The sequence below is a fragment of the Callithrix jacchus genome, chromosome 3, assembly GCF_049354715.1.
Source record: "Callithrix jacchus isolate 240 chromosome 3, calJac240_pri, whole genome shotgun sequence".
Taxonomy (NCBI): domain Eukaryota; kingdom Metazoa; phylum Chordata; class Mammalia; order Primates; family Cebidae; genus Callithrix; species Callithrix jacchus.
In genome coordinates, this window is record NC_133504.1 from 71,847,034 (window position 1) to 71,863,747 (window position 16,714).

Sequence of the window (16,714 nt, forward strand, 5' to 3'; positions counted from 1 at the left end):
GTCTCTACTAAAAATATAAAAAATTAGCCAGGTGTGGCAGCATGCACCTGTAGTCCCAGCTACTCAGGAGGCGGAGGCAGGAGAATTGCTTGAACCCGGGAGGTGGAGATTGCAGTGAGCTGAGATCCCACCATTGCACTCCAGCCTGGGGAGCAAGAACAAAACTCCATCTTAAAAAAAATGTAAGAAGGTATTAGCAGAGTAGTGACTGCCAGTGGATAAGAGAATAATTCCTCAATATCAACAATTTGAAAATAGAAATTGCTCAGGAGTTAAATAAAGGAGACACAGCTCTCAGAACCCGGAAACAACCACCAGGACTTCAAAATGAAGATACAGCTTCTGCAGATTACTTCACAGTCTTGGCTCAGAAGTTTCAGGGGTAACTTCAAAAGTACAGACAACAGATTGAATAACTAGAAAACTATCCTTCTTGCCACTTAAGCAATTAGTTCACCTATAACTCTGCGAGATTTATCCAGGGCTGCACAGAAAATATATCAACATTTGTAGCTTTGGCTGTGCAACCTTGATCTGTTATTAAAAAGGTAAAGGTATTCCAAGAATTCACCAAGGAAAAAATGTTGTTGAGAAATGCTATAAATGTGTTTGAAGCCAGAAAACAGAAGAAGAAGTGACAGAATGCATGCAGTTATTACCAGACCCACCCTTTTCAGCAACATGCAAATGAAACAGCCTTCACCTCAACACTTAGCAGCCTGGGCTGGTAGCAGGATTTCAGCAGTTTCCAGGGCTTAGTCTGGTACACATTTAACTCAGCTATTGGCAGAAAGAGTACCAGCAAGGCCACATTTGGATTAGGAAAAATAAATAAACCTTCAGAAATCTTAGTGCAAGCTTTGGCAGCTCAAATAACATCTGTGCTTAACTTCAGCAGTTCTGGCATCACAGTACCCACTGGTTGGACATACAGGATGTCTAATCCTGTCTCTGTAGGTTTTGGAACAGGAGGGCAACTTTTTCAGTTGAAGAAACCTTCAACTGGAAACAAAACAAGAAAAATGGTAAATATATGAGCTGATGTGTTATGAAAATCCATTGTAACTGTTCATTCTGTGAGTCTGTTTTTCTACATTGACACAGTAATGAAATTGCATTCCAGAAGATTTACAAAGTTTTGATATTTTTCCTTACCTCTGGAATTTAAACTCTGTTCATATTTGCATGCTGAACAACTTTTTTTTTTCTTGTGAATATAAAACCTAGTTGTGTATTTTTCATTTTGCAAAATATATTCTGATAACATCTCTGACCAGTAAAACCTATTTTTAGCCTAGTGTTAATAGCTGGGAGTTTGTTAATAAAAGTGACACTGCTACATAAATATATGCATATTTGTTTCTTGTATAGATGAGATAACCTCTAGTGTTTATAGTAGAATCAAATTGTTCTTTAATATAAAGACCGCTTGAACCACACTAACAGACATCTTTCATATAGGATAATATCCACATTTGTGCATACCTACACAATGTATGTTTATAAAAACACTTTCCACCAACTATTTCCCTCTCCTGAGGGTATTTCATTTTTTTTTTTTTTTTTTTACATTTTAAACTTTAAATCTTCCATGCACATAGAATGATGAACTAGAGGCACCAAGTCTAGTTCAAGCAACCATTGAAGTTGGTTGCTTGAAATGAGTTGAAATAGTTATTGGCCTAAATGTTTGACTGACTCAACTGCATTGCATTTACTTTTTTTTGAGATGGAATCTTGCTCTGTCACCCAGGCTGGAGTGCAGTGGCATGATCTCAGCTCGCTGCAACTTCTGCCTTCCGGGTTCAAGTGATTCTCTTGCCTCATCCTTTCTAGAAGCCGGGACTATAGGCCTGTGCCACCACATTCGACTAATTCTTTGTATTTTTAGTAGAGACAGAGTTTCACCATGTTAGCCAGGATAGTCTCGATCTCCTGACCTCGTGATCCCCCCACCTCAGCCTCCCAAAGTGCTGGGATTATGGGCATCAGCCACCGAGCCCGGCCACATGTATTCTTTTGCATTTGTGTTTTCATTTTGACCCATGGAAGTCTCTCAAAATGCTGTGAATCTTGTCAAATAAACTTTTTGTTATCCTGCATTGATCAACTTTAGAACATGTATATGAAGTTATTAATTTTTTATTTACATTTATGTCAAAAGCCAAAGGGCCTTTAGGGCCAACGTACTTCAGCACTTCAATTTATCAGGATATTCTACTACCAGTACCTCATATCCCTTTACCATTACCATAAACTTCTAGCATTAGTGTATCTTAGAAAAGCATTATATAGTTCAGAAACCTATATGATTTTATCCTGAAGGTGAACTTTCAGTATATTTGGTCCATTCAAATTAACTCAATGCAGTTAAAGAATGCACTATTTAGTGGAAATTTTACAAGCTCTTCCAATGCAGAGTTATTTCTTATGTGACTATTGAGATTGACACCAAGGAGAGTGGCTTATCTGTCTCTTAATATCTTAATTGACATAGATTAGAGAAGCAATATGTGTTAAAAAAAAAAAAAGTATTTATTATGCCAACTATAAACTCTTCCCAGTGTTACCATTGACTAGAGGGCCAGATAATAATGTGTAGACACGTCAGGATGCATCTGTGTAATATGCCTACAAAAAGCATTAATAAGAAAAGAGTGGGTAGAAAAGAGAGCCTTTGAAACAGACCTGCCTTACCTTTGAGTTAAGAGAAAAGCAATTAAATCGATCTGTCTACCTTTCAAGTTAGTTTCTAGATATAATTTCACTGTAGAATGTCATTGAAAGGGGTTTAATTTTTTAACATAGTTTTCATATATAATATTAATCAAGTAAATACTTTCAATATCATTTTCTCTAAAGCCCTATTTTTCTAAAAGAGATTTTGTGCATATTTATATATTTTTTACAATTCACATGCATAAAACATTAGCTGGTTTTTATTATAAAAGTGTGGTAAAACTCTTTTATTTATCTGCTTAGAGCAATGATTAGCTTTTTAAAATGAAATTTTTTACCTGGGTACATTAAAATAAGAAAAGATTTGTTTCTGAGCACTGAACTTTTTTTTTTCGTTCTTCTCAATTATCACAATCTCCAAATCCAGATTCTGGAAAATCACATCAAAAAAGTGTGATTTTTTTTTTTGCTTTGTGAATTATTGTGAGCATTCAGTACATTGTCATATCCACATTTTTAAAAGAACATTGCATTGGTCGGCATCAATCCAAATATATTTCCTGCCTTTTCATCTTCAGATAATTTGCATGTTGATGTATCAAACCACTAGCAATCTCTGTTTGTGAATGAGTTTAAATGGGTTGTCATTGTCCTAATTGTCTTCACTATGTCTAGAGTCTTCTATTATGTAAACAATAAAATTTAGTATGTCAACTGCCTTTAAAAAATAAAATTGGGCCGGGCACGGTGGCTCAAGCCTATAATCCCAGCACTTTGGGAGGCCGAGACGGGTGAATCACGAGGTCGAGAGATCGAGACCATCCTGATCAACATGGTGGAAACCCCCTCTCTACTAAAAATACAAAAAATTAGCTGGGCATGGTGGCACGTGCCTATAATCCCAGCTACTAGGGAGGCTGAGGCAGGAGAATTGCCTGAACCCAGGAGGTGGAGGTTGCGGTGAGCCGAGATCGCGCCATTGCACTCCAGCCTGGGTAACAAGAGCGAAACTCCATCTCAAAAAAAAATTGGTATATTTAAAGCAGACCTATTAAAGAATTTCAAAGTTACTGAGACAAATTGTACTGTCTCAACATGGCTTTACTATCGTCACTTTCTGGTGATGTAGAACTCATCATAATGATCTATATCAATGGCCAAAGAACCTTTGGGGCAGCATGCTGAAGCAATTTAATGTACCGCGATATTCTACTGCCAGCACCTCAGGATCCTTTACCATTACTGTGAACTTTTAGCATTGGTATACCACAGAAGAGTCAAAGAATTCTATAGTTTAGAAAACTATACTTATCTCATGGTGGTATATCAGTTAACACAGAAGCACCTAATTTCTATTACAAATTCTACAGTCCTCAAGGGCTCTTGACATCTTCTGACATTCACTATGACATCTGTTCCAGAGGTACTGCTCCATTTTCCCTTGTGTCAAAATTTATATAACTGGCCGACCGCAGTGGTTCACACCTGTAATCCCAGTACTTTGGGAGGCCGAGGCAGGCAGATCATGAGGTCAAGAAATTGAGACCATCCTGGCCAACATGGTGAAACCCCATAGCTACTAAAAAATACAAAAATTAGCCGGGTGTGGTGGCATGCGCCTGTGGTCCCAGCTACTCGGGAGGCTGAGGCGGAAGAATCGCTTGAACGCAGGAGGCGGAGGCTGCAGTGAGCCGAGATTGACACTGCACTCCAGCCAGGTGACAGAGCAAGACTCTGTCTAAAAAAAAAAGGACATAACTTCTCCATATGAGCTGATCAAGTCAAAATAATCTGTGACAAAATGAATCCGGCTTATCAAGGGGTGTCTCCCTCTCTTCCCCCTTTAACAGGTAACTTGTAAGGCGACAGAAAGCTGTAACATGGTCTAGTTCTGCGTAATCATGGGGAAGAAATTACCCATAGCAGCTTGGCCTCCAGATTCCTGCTGTCTAGAATAGTTCTCACATTTCCATCTGAAGTCACTCAAAGTTTCACTTTCAATTAGGAATGATCAAGGGAACAAGAAAGCAGTGCCTAGCACACCCTCCTCTGCTAAATCCTAATAAAGAAGGCTAAAATGGATTTTCTCCTGCCAAAGCACTAGGACTCAAGTGCACAGATAGGTTTTGATTAGAGAAAGGGGGTTTCCGTAAGGTCCTCTCTGGCCAAGTAAGTTTGTGATACTATTTGTTCACAGTCATGCTGAAGTTCCCCAACTTTCTCTGTCAGGAAGGTGGCTGGATTCAGGGAGGGACAGGTTCTTAATTGGACCACAGGTCTTTCTAACAATAGAGTTTGATACTTGAGGAGATGGTTGTCTGTTAGCTAGAGACTCCCGTTAGAAGACAGTAGTCCTGCCACCTTGTGTGGTGTGTAAACAGTTAAGTTATTCCCCATGCTTAACTTAGTAGCCTCTGGTATCAGCAAGGCTACTGCTGCCATTGCGTGGAGGTAGGCCAGCCATCCTTTGACTACCAAATCAAGCTCCTTACTTAGGTGGCTCCCAGGCTGCTGGGCTGGACCCCAGGCTCTGTGAAGAATTCCAATGCCATTGCCTTTCTCTCTGACACATAAAGAGTAAATGTTTTCCCTCTATGGAGACTAAGGGCTAATGCCTTAAGCAAGGCTTGTTTTAGTTGGTTAAAGGCCTTTTTAGCCTCTGGATCCCAAGTTAGACAGTAAGTTTTAGCTGCCTAAATCTCCTTCATTAGATGATAAAAGGGATGATCTATATTATGGTACCCAGGTAACCATAGTCTGCAGAATCCTGTAATGTCTCAAAATCTCCTCGGTTGCTTAAGAGTTTTGGGAAAGGGAAAGCAGGAGATGGGTTTAATTCTCTCTTCTCCCAGTGCTCTGGTCCCCTCTGACAAGACCACGCCTAGCTACTTCACTGAAGTCTGTCAGAGCTAAGCTTTAGATTTTGAAACCTTATATCCTCTCTTAGCTGAAGAAAATTAAGGAGAGGTTTACTGCCCTCCTGAGAGATTTCTTCAGTTGGAGCACAGAGGAGAAGGTCATCTATGTATTGCAAGGCCTTAACCTGAGGATAAAGGAACTTAGAGAGGTCCCTCAATAATTCCTGTCCAAACAAGTGGGGACTGTCTTGGAATCCTTGAGGTAACAATGTCCAGGTTAATGGGGTGGTTTGGTTAGAGGGATCCTCATATGCAAACAAATACTGGGAGTAATGGTGTCATAGTATGCAGAAGAAGTCATCCTTCTGGTCCAAGACTGGGAAACATTAAGTCCCCTCAGGTATTAGGGATAGCAGGGCATGTGGATTGGGAATCACCGGATGTATTGGAACCACAGCCTCATTAATGAGGCAGAGGTCCTAACGTAGTCTCTATTCCCCACTGGGCTTTTGTACCCCTAATATCGGGGTATTACAAGGGCTACTGCAGGGTATCAGGAGGCCCTGCATTTTTAAGTTATCTGTGATGGCTTCTAACCCTTTCCTAACCCCCGGTTTCAGGGGACTTTGTTTCTGGTTAGGAAAGGAGGTGGGATCCTTACTTTGCCCAAACTCCTAAGTTAATATTAGTCTACACTAGGGGGAGACAAAGAGTTTGCCCAGGGGCCATCAGGATGATGGTCTCCATATAGGCCAGGGTATCTCTGCTCAGCAGAGGAGTTGGGCTTTAAGGCATAATTAGAAAAGCATGGGTGAACAAAATGTCTCCTCAGCTACAACTAAAGAGTTGGAAGAAATATCGGGCCTTCCTGAGACGGTCCTCATGGTTGTGCTGAGAGGAGAGGAAGCCCAGATTGGAGAGGAAAACTGAGGCTGGCTCCAGTGTCTAAGGGAAGGTCCTCTTTCCTCCCCTCAATTTCCAGAATTACCCGGGGCTCCTGGATGGTGATGGTGGTCTCACCACTGGAGCTGAGGAGAGGAGCCCTGGACCCATCAGTCCTGCTGTTGCACCATTTGGTTGGTTGGTTCTTAATCCAGTAACCAGTGTCCCTGGGGACAGTCCACCCTCCAGTGGTCCCTTCTGCAGATTGGACACAGTGAGGTGGTTTCCTCATGCCAGTTGGGCAATCCTTTTTGAAATGTCCTGGGCTTGCCAAATCTGTAGCAGTTAACAGGTACACCCTGGAAATTCTGAGGTCTCTGGGCTTACTTGATGGCCATTCAGGCCTTTCCTGTATTTCCCTTTCCTGTATTTCATCTCTCTTTCCTGGTCCTTCCTGCCTATATTATAAAAGACTGATGTGGCTACTTTCATGAGGTTCTCTAAAATACTATCTGGCCCCAGGACCTCTTTGTGTAGCTTCCTCCTGATGTCAGGAGCTCTCTGGATAAGGTTAGTTGTCCCTTGACTGAATCAGGAGAAAGGTGTGCTTTACTAAGGCCTCACTTAGCATTTCCAGAAGACGGTAAGATTTTTATCAAATCCTTGGTCGATCATGGACAACTTAGTATAATTTAGAGGCCTGGTCCTAGTTCTACGTAAGCCTTCCATTATGAACATCTGAAAGTGCCTCCTCTTCCAGTCTCCCATCTCATCACTGGATCCCATTTAGGGTCATTCACTTGTACTGCTTCTCCTCTAGTTGGATGATGTTCACTCACATCCCTGATGCTGTATATAATACAAAGCTCATTCCCAAGTATCTCTGCTGCTTGCAGAGCGGCCTGCTTCTCAGTGTCTGTCAAGGTCTCATTAAAAAGTAACATATCGTCTTTCCAGGAGAGTTCAAATATTTGGGTGAAATTCTGGAAAGAGTCATCTGAAAACTTGCAAGGTCCTCCTTAATTTGCTTTAAGTCCTGTGGAGAGAAGGGAACCTGGACCTTACTGGGCCCAAATTCACTGGGCATCTGCTGGAGGGGCAGGAGTGAGACTGGGGCTTGTGTAGGGTGAATGTATCTAGGAGGGGGTGAATGAGAGGCTGAAGCTGAATAGGGAGGTCAGTGTGGATCTGGGGTAGCAGGGCTTGAGGGAGCTGGCTCCTGTGCTGGGACTGCCTCTGCAATTCTTATTTTTTAAATCCCTGGGCTTAACTCTTTCAGTCTTCCCTGAGATAGCAAACAGGAGGGCTGGATCAAACCCACACTGTCAGCAAAGGTCTGGATTGCCTTGGAAGGTATAGAAAGCTTGCACATATGGGGCCTCAGACCATCTGTCCTCATGTCTACAGAAAAGCTCCAAGTACCAGTTGGTATCGAAATGATTGGTTCCTTTCTGGGGCCAACCCAGTCCTTCGTAATTTGGCCAAACCTTTGTGCCAAGGGCTATGAGACATTTTTACCCCAGATTCTGAGGGTCCAAGCAGTCCCAATGGTTTTGGATACACTCTAGAGGAGTATAAGCTGGGGTTGGTGAAGAAAGTCAGGTGTCTATTCTGATAGATAGAAAATAGAGGTGTCCCTCATTCCCGTTCTTTATTCAGCAAAACTCAGGGTGTGATGGAGACAGAAAGCCAGCATCCTCCCTTCCCTTCCACCTCTTATCCTTGAATCCCAGTGACCTTTGGCAAGAGCTGCTATAGGTACTGGTGCGATATGCACCCATAAAGCAGGAAAAACCTAGAGAATAGAAAGTAACTGCCCTCACCTATGCCTCCCTTTTTTCTTCCTGTTGACAACCTTTGAGATTCCTGGACCTGTTTATGCCATGGAGCATGGCCTCTTTCCGTGGGGTGGGGGATTTAGTTGGCAGGAATTGGTCCTGCCCATTTACATTGTGCCTGTTGCCTGGCTTTGGATCCCTGAGACCTGGTGTTTCTTTCTAGGGCCTAAGCCTGAAGCTTCCAATCGAGTTTAGGAATGGTAACCTATTTCAGAGGCTGTTAATGTCCATTTAGAGCATCTCAAATGAGTCAGCAGGGATTGTTCCTCCATTAACTTCCCTATCAGAAAGAATGCTGGGAGTGGGGAGTACTCTGTTTCTTAGAAAGAAACAGAGAAACGGAAAAAAGAGAAAAACAGTTTAAGGGGCATGAGGGGGAGCTTCTGGGAGAAGAACCCCAGTGCAAGTGGGTCCCTTTAATCATTTTATTCTTCCCCTGGTTCAGACCAGATTGAATTCCTTGGCCTGGGAGAAATGTTTTGTTGGTGCAGTGGCTAAGGAGCACCCTTCATTGGCCCTGTGGGGTTGTGGCTACCACCATGGTTTCCTTCCATGACCCTCATCCCAAGGGGCAGAGGTGGAGGTGGTGGCGGTGGCCCACCCCTTCGTGGCTGTTGGGCATGGCCTTCCCATGCTGTGAACACGCCCAGGCACCCCAGCTGCAAAGGGAAAGGGTGAAGGGAGGTGCGCTGAGCCACGTGGGCCTGTGGCTGTCTGTCAGCATGGAGACAGAGATGGCACCTCTAAGAATGGTTGCTCTGATTTGCACCTTTGGGGCTGAGCCAAAATGCTCATTTTACGCTGTAACATTGCTGCAGCCTATAGCAAAACTTGACATTATAAAAGAAGAGATAAGAACCATTTCAAACTATAAGAGAGAGAAAAGAGAGAAAATCTGGGAATTTTGACCAGCCTGCTTTGGGCAGTTTTTAAAACTCCGTGAAGGGAAACAGAGTCTTTTACCCAGAGGAAAGAGAGAGAGGTGGCAGGGTTTTGGAAAACAGGCAGACCCGACATTTTCACACCGCCGGTTTCACATTTACACTCACCTTCTGGGATCCTGGGCGAGGTCCCAGTTGAAACAGGAAAAGTTCTGTTATCCCCCTTGCGGGGCATCTGATGAGGTGTGGCTTTCTTCTTTGGTGCTCTGCAGCAGCAGCTCAAACCCCTAGGAGAGGATGCAGACGGGCAGGTCCTGGGGAACACAGGCTCTGACCCCACAGCAGCGTTTAGGGTTGGGTGTTTGCAGCTCCGGAAACCCCAGTGGACATGTGTTACAGTGTGTGTCTTTCAGTTTAGCCGTCCTCAGGTGGCTTGTGTTAATCACCTTAGTTAGACCCACTGCCTATCTCAAGGACAGAGGGCTTTCTGTATCCCGAGGTTCTTGACTTGGTGTACTGGAAAAAATCGGATCACATGTGGACTTGGAGGATGGGTGCAAGGTTTTGCATTGAGTGGTGATAGCTCTCAGGGAGGTGGATGGGGAGGCCAGAAGAGGGATGGAGTGGGAAAGTGGTTTTCCAGTGGAGTTGGGCCGCCCAGTGGCCAGGCTCACCTCCGAGTGTCCTAGGGTGAATTCTGCGTTGTCCTGCCATAGATGGCCTGCCACTGTCTGCTAGTGTTTTCCAGTGTGTTCTCCTGCTGTGTGTTCTCCTCAACATTCAACCGCTTGTGTCTGTGCCCACTAGGCTTTTGGGGTTTTTATAGGCACAAGATGGTGACATGGCAAGCCAGGGTGGTCTTAGATAATGCAACATTTGTGCGCGAAAACAAGAGTGCTTGTCCTCACGTAGGTCCATGGGCACAGGCGTGAGGGTGGAGCCCTCGCCATGGAACCCACCTTTCTCTACCCAGTACTTTGCTGTCCCCATCTTGTATCACAACTAGGTGTGTCTGTGTGGGTGTTTCCAGAAAAAACATCGTTTGAATCTGTAGACGGAGTAAGGAAGATCTGCCCTCAGCAATGTGCACAGCTATCATCCAGTGCACTGAGGGTCAGAAGAGAACAAAAAAAAGGCAGAGACGGGTGAATTCTCTTTCTCTCATCCTGAGTGCAGATATCCATCTTTAGCATTCAGATCAGATGCACATGCTTCTCAGGCTTTCTGAATCCAGGTTTCAGACCAGCATCCCCTTCCTCCAAATTTCTTATGCTTTCAGACTCAGATAGAATTATGCCACTGGCTTCCCTGCTTCCCCAGCTTGCCAATGGCATATCCCGAAACTTCTCACTTCTCATGTGTGTCAATTCCCATAATAAATATCTTCTTACATATCTACATGTATTTGACTGTTTTTCTTCTCTCTGGAAAACCCTAACAAATGGAGATAGGAAATAAACACATGAAACAATCTTCAATATCATTAGTCAAATGCAAATTAAAGCCACCATGAAATATGACTGTACACTTATTAGAATGATTGAAATAAAAAATTGTGGCTGGGCATGGTGGCTCACTTCTGTAATCTTAGCACTTTTGGAGGCTGAGGCTGGCAGATAACAGGGTCAGGAGTTCAAAACCAGCTTGACCAATGTGATGAAACCCCGCCTCTACTAAAAATACAAAAATTAGCCAGGTGTGGTGGCACATGCCTGTAGTCCAGCTACTCAGAGGACTGAGGCAGGAGAATTGCTTGATCCCAGAAGGTGGAGGTTGCAGTGAGCCAAGATGGCACCACTGCACTCCAGCCTGGGTGACTGAGATTGATTCTGTCTAAAATAAATAAATAAATAAATAAATAAAAATTAGTTATAATTCCAAATTCTGTCAGTGATGCAGACAAATGGATCACTCACACATTGCTTGTGGAAATAAAGAACGATACAGCCACTTTGGAAAACAATTTGACAGTTTCTTATAAAACTAAAAGGCAGCTATCATACAACTGTGTATACACTTAAGCTTGGTTCCTAAAAATATGAAAACTTATTTCCACTGAAATATTTGTCCATGAATGGCTAAGGAGCTTTATTCACAAGTGCTCTAACTTAGAAACAACCTGGTTTTTCTTTGACAAATGAATGGTGAACAAACTGTGGTCTATCCATACCATGGCGTATTACTCAGCAATAAAAAAGTATTGATACATAAAACAGTTTGGATGAATGTCTAGGCCATTGTGATGAGTGAAAAAGCTTATCCCAAAGGACTGAATACTGTGCAATTCCATGAATGTAACATTCTTGATATGACAGCATTTAAAAACAGAGATGAAACTAGTGGTTGCCAGTGGTCAGGACACTGGGGAGAGGAGAAGGAGGTGGAATCGGCTATCAGAGAGATCCTTATGGTGACAGAACTGCTCTGTATGTTGTTTGTATCAATGTCAGTATGCTGGAGGGAATATTATGCTACAGTCACCAAGATATTACCTTTCAAGAAAGCTGACTGAAAAGTATGCATGATCTCTCTGTATTATTTTTTTTACAACTGCATAAGAATGTACAATTAATTCAAAATAAGATATGTAACTTAAGAAAATATTTACTTTTCCACTGATTATTTTATTCTATGGCAGAAAGACCATTTTTAATATAGGTGTATCCAAACGGTGTGGCTTTGCCCAGTATTGTGGCATATGTATATTTTCTTCAGGAATGTGAACAACATGTGTATTGATTTACCCTGAAAACACAAATATGTGTAAGATGGGATCCTTTAAGAAGGGACAGATGCTGAAACCCACGTAACAGACATTAACTCCTCAGTTGGGATGCTAACATCACTGAAATTGTTAAGGAAAGAGGAATTTTCTATCTTCTTTATTTTGACTATTCTCAGGGAATCTAATATTAAATCATTCTTATTTAACAGACGCCATCAAAACAGATAATTCTGCAAAATCTATTATATTAAATAGCTCACTTAAATTGCCCTGGAGTTTACAAAGAGCAATCATGTCTTCACTTATTAATATTTCTCTCAGGAATGAAATCAGTATTAGAGTGCTCACCTATATACATAAAGAAATATTCATGTTTTCCAAAAACATGTTATATGGTCCATTATGCTTATTCCTAATTGTCACATTACATATTGAAATTTTAGTTCATGTGTATTTCATTTCAGTTTGTAATGGTTCAAATATAAAATATTACAGCGTGACACATAATTTTGTTGCAGCTTTTCCCAAAGAGGACTTCCTGAACATTAATGTGCACTATACATTTAACATTTTCTGAGATTAACATGCATAGTTGATATTACCTATAATATTAATCTTCTAAAACTCACATTGCAAAGCAGCATATTAAATGCTATTAAAATGTTACAAGAAAAGTATAAAAAAATCTTAAACACACTTCTCTAACTGATTTGATTGTAATTTTTATTACCATGTTTTGGTTTAAGTCTCAGAGGACTCTCTTTGGAGGTCTTCCTTCTATGGAACTCTGTTTGGAAAACTGTCACAGAGTAATTAAATTTTTATTTTTACACCAAGGAAGGACTAAGAAAGGCAATATTCACCCAGATATTTTGTATGTGTGAGCAATAGTATGCGTATGTGCGTGCTCCCTGCTCATCAAAAAGTTATTTTTTAAAAGATCTTTTTTCCTTACCACCCACGTGTCTTCAGCAAGTCCTACAAACTCTGCTTGGCAGTAAAGCTATTTGATTTACAAAGAAATCTCGTACTCCTTCCAATACCACCCCGATTCAAGCTATTATTATTTCCTAGATTTTTGCAAAAGCCACTAATATATCCCATTGTTTTTTTTTTTTTTCACTCTCCTAAAAGTGGCTAGAACATAAAAGGAGAAGAACCATCAGATTTTTTCTGTTTAAAACTTTCTAATAGTTTCCAGTTACATTTAGAATGAAATTTATACTTTACACAGTGTTCAACAAGACTCCGTAAGACCTGAACCCTGAACCCCACTACTCTCTGGTAGTAACTCCTGTCCCTCTCTGCCTCTCATTTATGATATGAACTGACCTTTGTGTCAATACTCAAACATTAGAAAATTTTTTTCCCGTCTCACATACCATACTTGTTATTCCCACTGCCTGGGACATTCTTCCTTCAATATTTACATGGTTAGTTGCTTTCTCCTAAAAACTTTACTATTTATTCTAAATATTTTTTCAGAAAGATATTGAATTACATATCAGACATTAATATACTATTTAAAATGCTGCCACTTTTCTGGTTATTTTTATTAAAAAATAATAATCAGTATTAGTTTTATTTGTTTATTTCACATTTTATCAAATGTTTAATTATCAAATAAAATATATTTATGTTTGTGAGGTTCAACATGATGTTTGTTACATGCATACATTTAGAATAATCAAATCAGGCTAATTAATATAACACCGTCTCAGTTGTGCATCATTTCTTTGCAGTGAAAACATTTGAAATCTCCTCTGTTAGCCATTCTGAAATATACAATACATTATTATCAATTGTAGCCATCATGTAGTGCAATAGATACCAACATTTATTCTTCCTAAGAGAAACGTAGTGCCTTTGACCAATGTCTCCCGTTTTTCCATCTACCTGCCCCAGCATCTAATAACCATCATTCTACTTTCTAATTCTACAAGTTTGAGTTTTTTAGATTCCTCACATAAGTGAGATCATGTGGAATTTGTCTTCCCATTCTTAGCTTACTTTATGTTCTTAGCTTATTTTACTTAACATAATGTCCCATAGATTCTTCCATGTTGTCAAAATTACAGAATTTAATGATTTTTAAGACTGAATAATACTCCACTGGAGATACACACACACACACACACAGAGAGAGACACACGTATATATATGCACACAGGAATCTAAATAACTCACACACATACACACACACGTATATATATACACACATATGGGAATCTAAATAACTCATATATATATCTCACTCTCTATATATACAGAGAGAGAGTGAGAGATAGAGCAATACGTACATATTCCATTTTAAAATTTATTCATCTAATGATAGACACTTCACTTATTTCCGTATCTTCGCTAATGTGAATACTGCTACAGTAAACATGGAAGTACAAACATCTATTTGACATACAGATTGAATCCCTTTGAATAAATACCCAGAAGTGAGATTGCTAGTGTATTAGTTCATTCTTGCATTGCTATGAAGAAATACCTGAGACTGAATATTTATAAAGAAAAGAGGTTTAACTTGCGTATGGTTCTGCAGGATGTATAGAAAGCATGATACTAGCATCTGCCAGCTCCTGAGAAGGCTTGGGAAACTTACAATCATGGTGGAAGGCGAAGGGGGAGGAGGTATGTTACATGTCAGAGCATGAGCAAGGGGGAGATGGAGGTGTGACACACTTTTTTTTTCTTTTACTTTTTTTTGAGACAGAGTCTTGCTCTGTCACCAGGTTGGAATGCAGTGGTGTGATCTGAGCTCACTGCAACCTCCGCGTCCCTGATTTAAGCAATTCTCTGGCCTCAGCCTCCTGAGTAGCTGGGAGTAGAGACGTGCCCAGTTAATTTTTTTATTTTAGTAGAGATGGGGTTTCACTATGTTGGCCAGGATGGTCTCCATCTCTTGACCTCAGGATCTGCCCGCCTCGGCCTCCCAAGACACACTTTTAAACAACCAGATCGCCTGAGAATCACTCCCTGTCTTGGAATAGCACCAAAAGGGATGGTGTTAGACCATTCACCAGAAATCCACCCTGATGATCAAATCACCTCCCACCAGGGCCCACCTGCAACATTGAGGATTACAATTCAACATGAGAATTTGTGAGGACACAGATCCAAACCATGTCAACTGGATTGTATGGTGATTCTCTTTTTAGATTTTTAGGGTGATGCTGGTCTGATGAAATAAGTTCAGAAATATTCTCTCCTCTTCAATTTTTTGAAAGCATTTGGGAAGGATTGGCATTAGTTATTTGCTAAGTGTTTAATAAAATTCAGTTATGAAGCCCTCTGTTCCTGGGCTTCTCTTTGACGTGGGACTTTTTATTACCAATTTCATACCTTATTTGTTATTGGTCTGTTCAGATTTCCTATTCCTTCATGATTCAGTGTTGGTAGGTTATATGTTTTTAGAAATTTATTCTTGTTTTAGCTTGTCCAATTTTTGGCCTGTAGCTTTTTTTAGTACTCTGTTATGATTCTTTGTATTTTGTGTTATCAGTTGTAATGTCTCTGCTTTCATTTTCTATTTTATTTATCTGGGACTTGTTCTTATTCTTAGTCTAGCTAAGTATTTGTCAATTTTATTTGTCTAGTAAAGATAAACAACTCATAGTTTTGCTGACTTTTAAATTATATTTTGGTCTAAATATCATTTAATTTTACTCTGATCTTTATTACTCCATTCTTTCCTGTGTGAGCTAAGTTGGTTCTTTTTTTTCTAGTTTCTTGAGATACAACATTAGAACGTTTATTAGAGCTTTTTCTTTTTTATTGATATAAGCGACCATTTTTATAAACTTCCCACTTGGAATTGTTTTATACATTTTGGTTTGTTGAGTTTTTACTTTTATTTTTCTCATGACACATTTCTTTCTCTTTTAATTTCTTTTTTGACTCCACAGTTAATCAGAAACACGTGTTTAATTTCCATGTAGTTGTTAATTTTTCATAATTCTCCCTGTTACTAAGTTCTAATGTCATACTATTGTGGTCATAAAATATACTTGATTTGATTTCAATCTTAAATTTATTAACAGTTTTTTGTGCTCTACATATGATCTACCCTAGAGAATGTTCCATATGCACTTGGGAAGAATGTGTATTCTGTTGCCGTTTGGTCTGGATTTTCTGTATATGTCTGTTAGTTCCACTTGGTCTGAAGTGTAGTCCGAGTCTTTTGACTTTCTAATCTACTTTCTTTTGGCCTTTATCCAAGAGGCTAAAATCCAAGAAAAATATGAACCTTGCTTATGTTTTTCACTGCTGTATCCCAGAACCTAGAATAGTAGCTAACATATATTAGGTGTTCAATAAATGTTTTTAAGTTAATGAATGAATCATAATGGATATGATGAAAACGAGTCAACAATGCTTCTTATAGAAAGTGATTTTAAGTTATTTTGCGAGGAGATGGGATTGACACAATGACTGATTTTAGAGTAGCTTTGACGTTTATTAGCCTAGCAACTTCATGTAATAGTTTAACTTGTACAAATCTCAGTTTCATTAACTATACAAGTAAACTATTATACCTTCTTGCAAAGTTAGACTACTGTAAGACATTTACTTTAAAAACTATTTATTCAATAGATGTTAAGTTGTTTTAGCCCAGAAATAGGAAAGTGATGGGTTCAGCAAGATTTAAATGTGATGTTGAAAGGATGACACACAAGTAGATTTACAGTTTAGGAAAAAAGAATGATGATAGAAGAAACGCCCGGATAGAATCAGAATTGTGACATTTCTAATAAAGCCTGAGTAAGTATCGTAGTTTTCTCTGTTGACAAAGAGTTGGAGTTAATGATAGACCTACACACTGGTATATCACACTGTTACAAG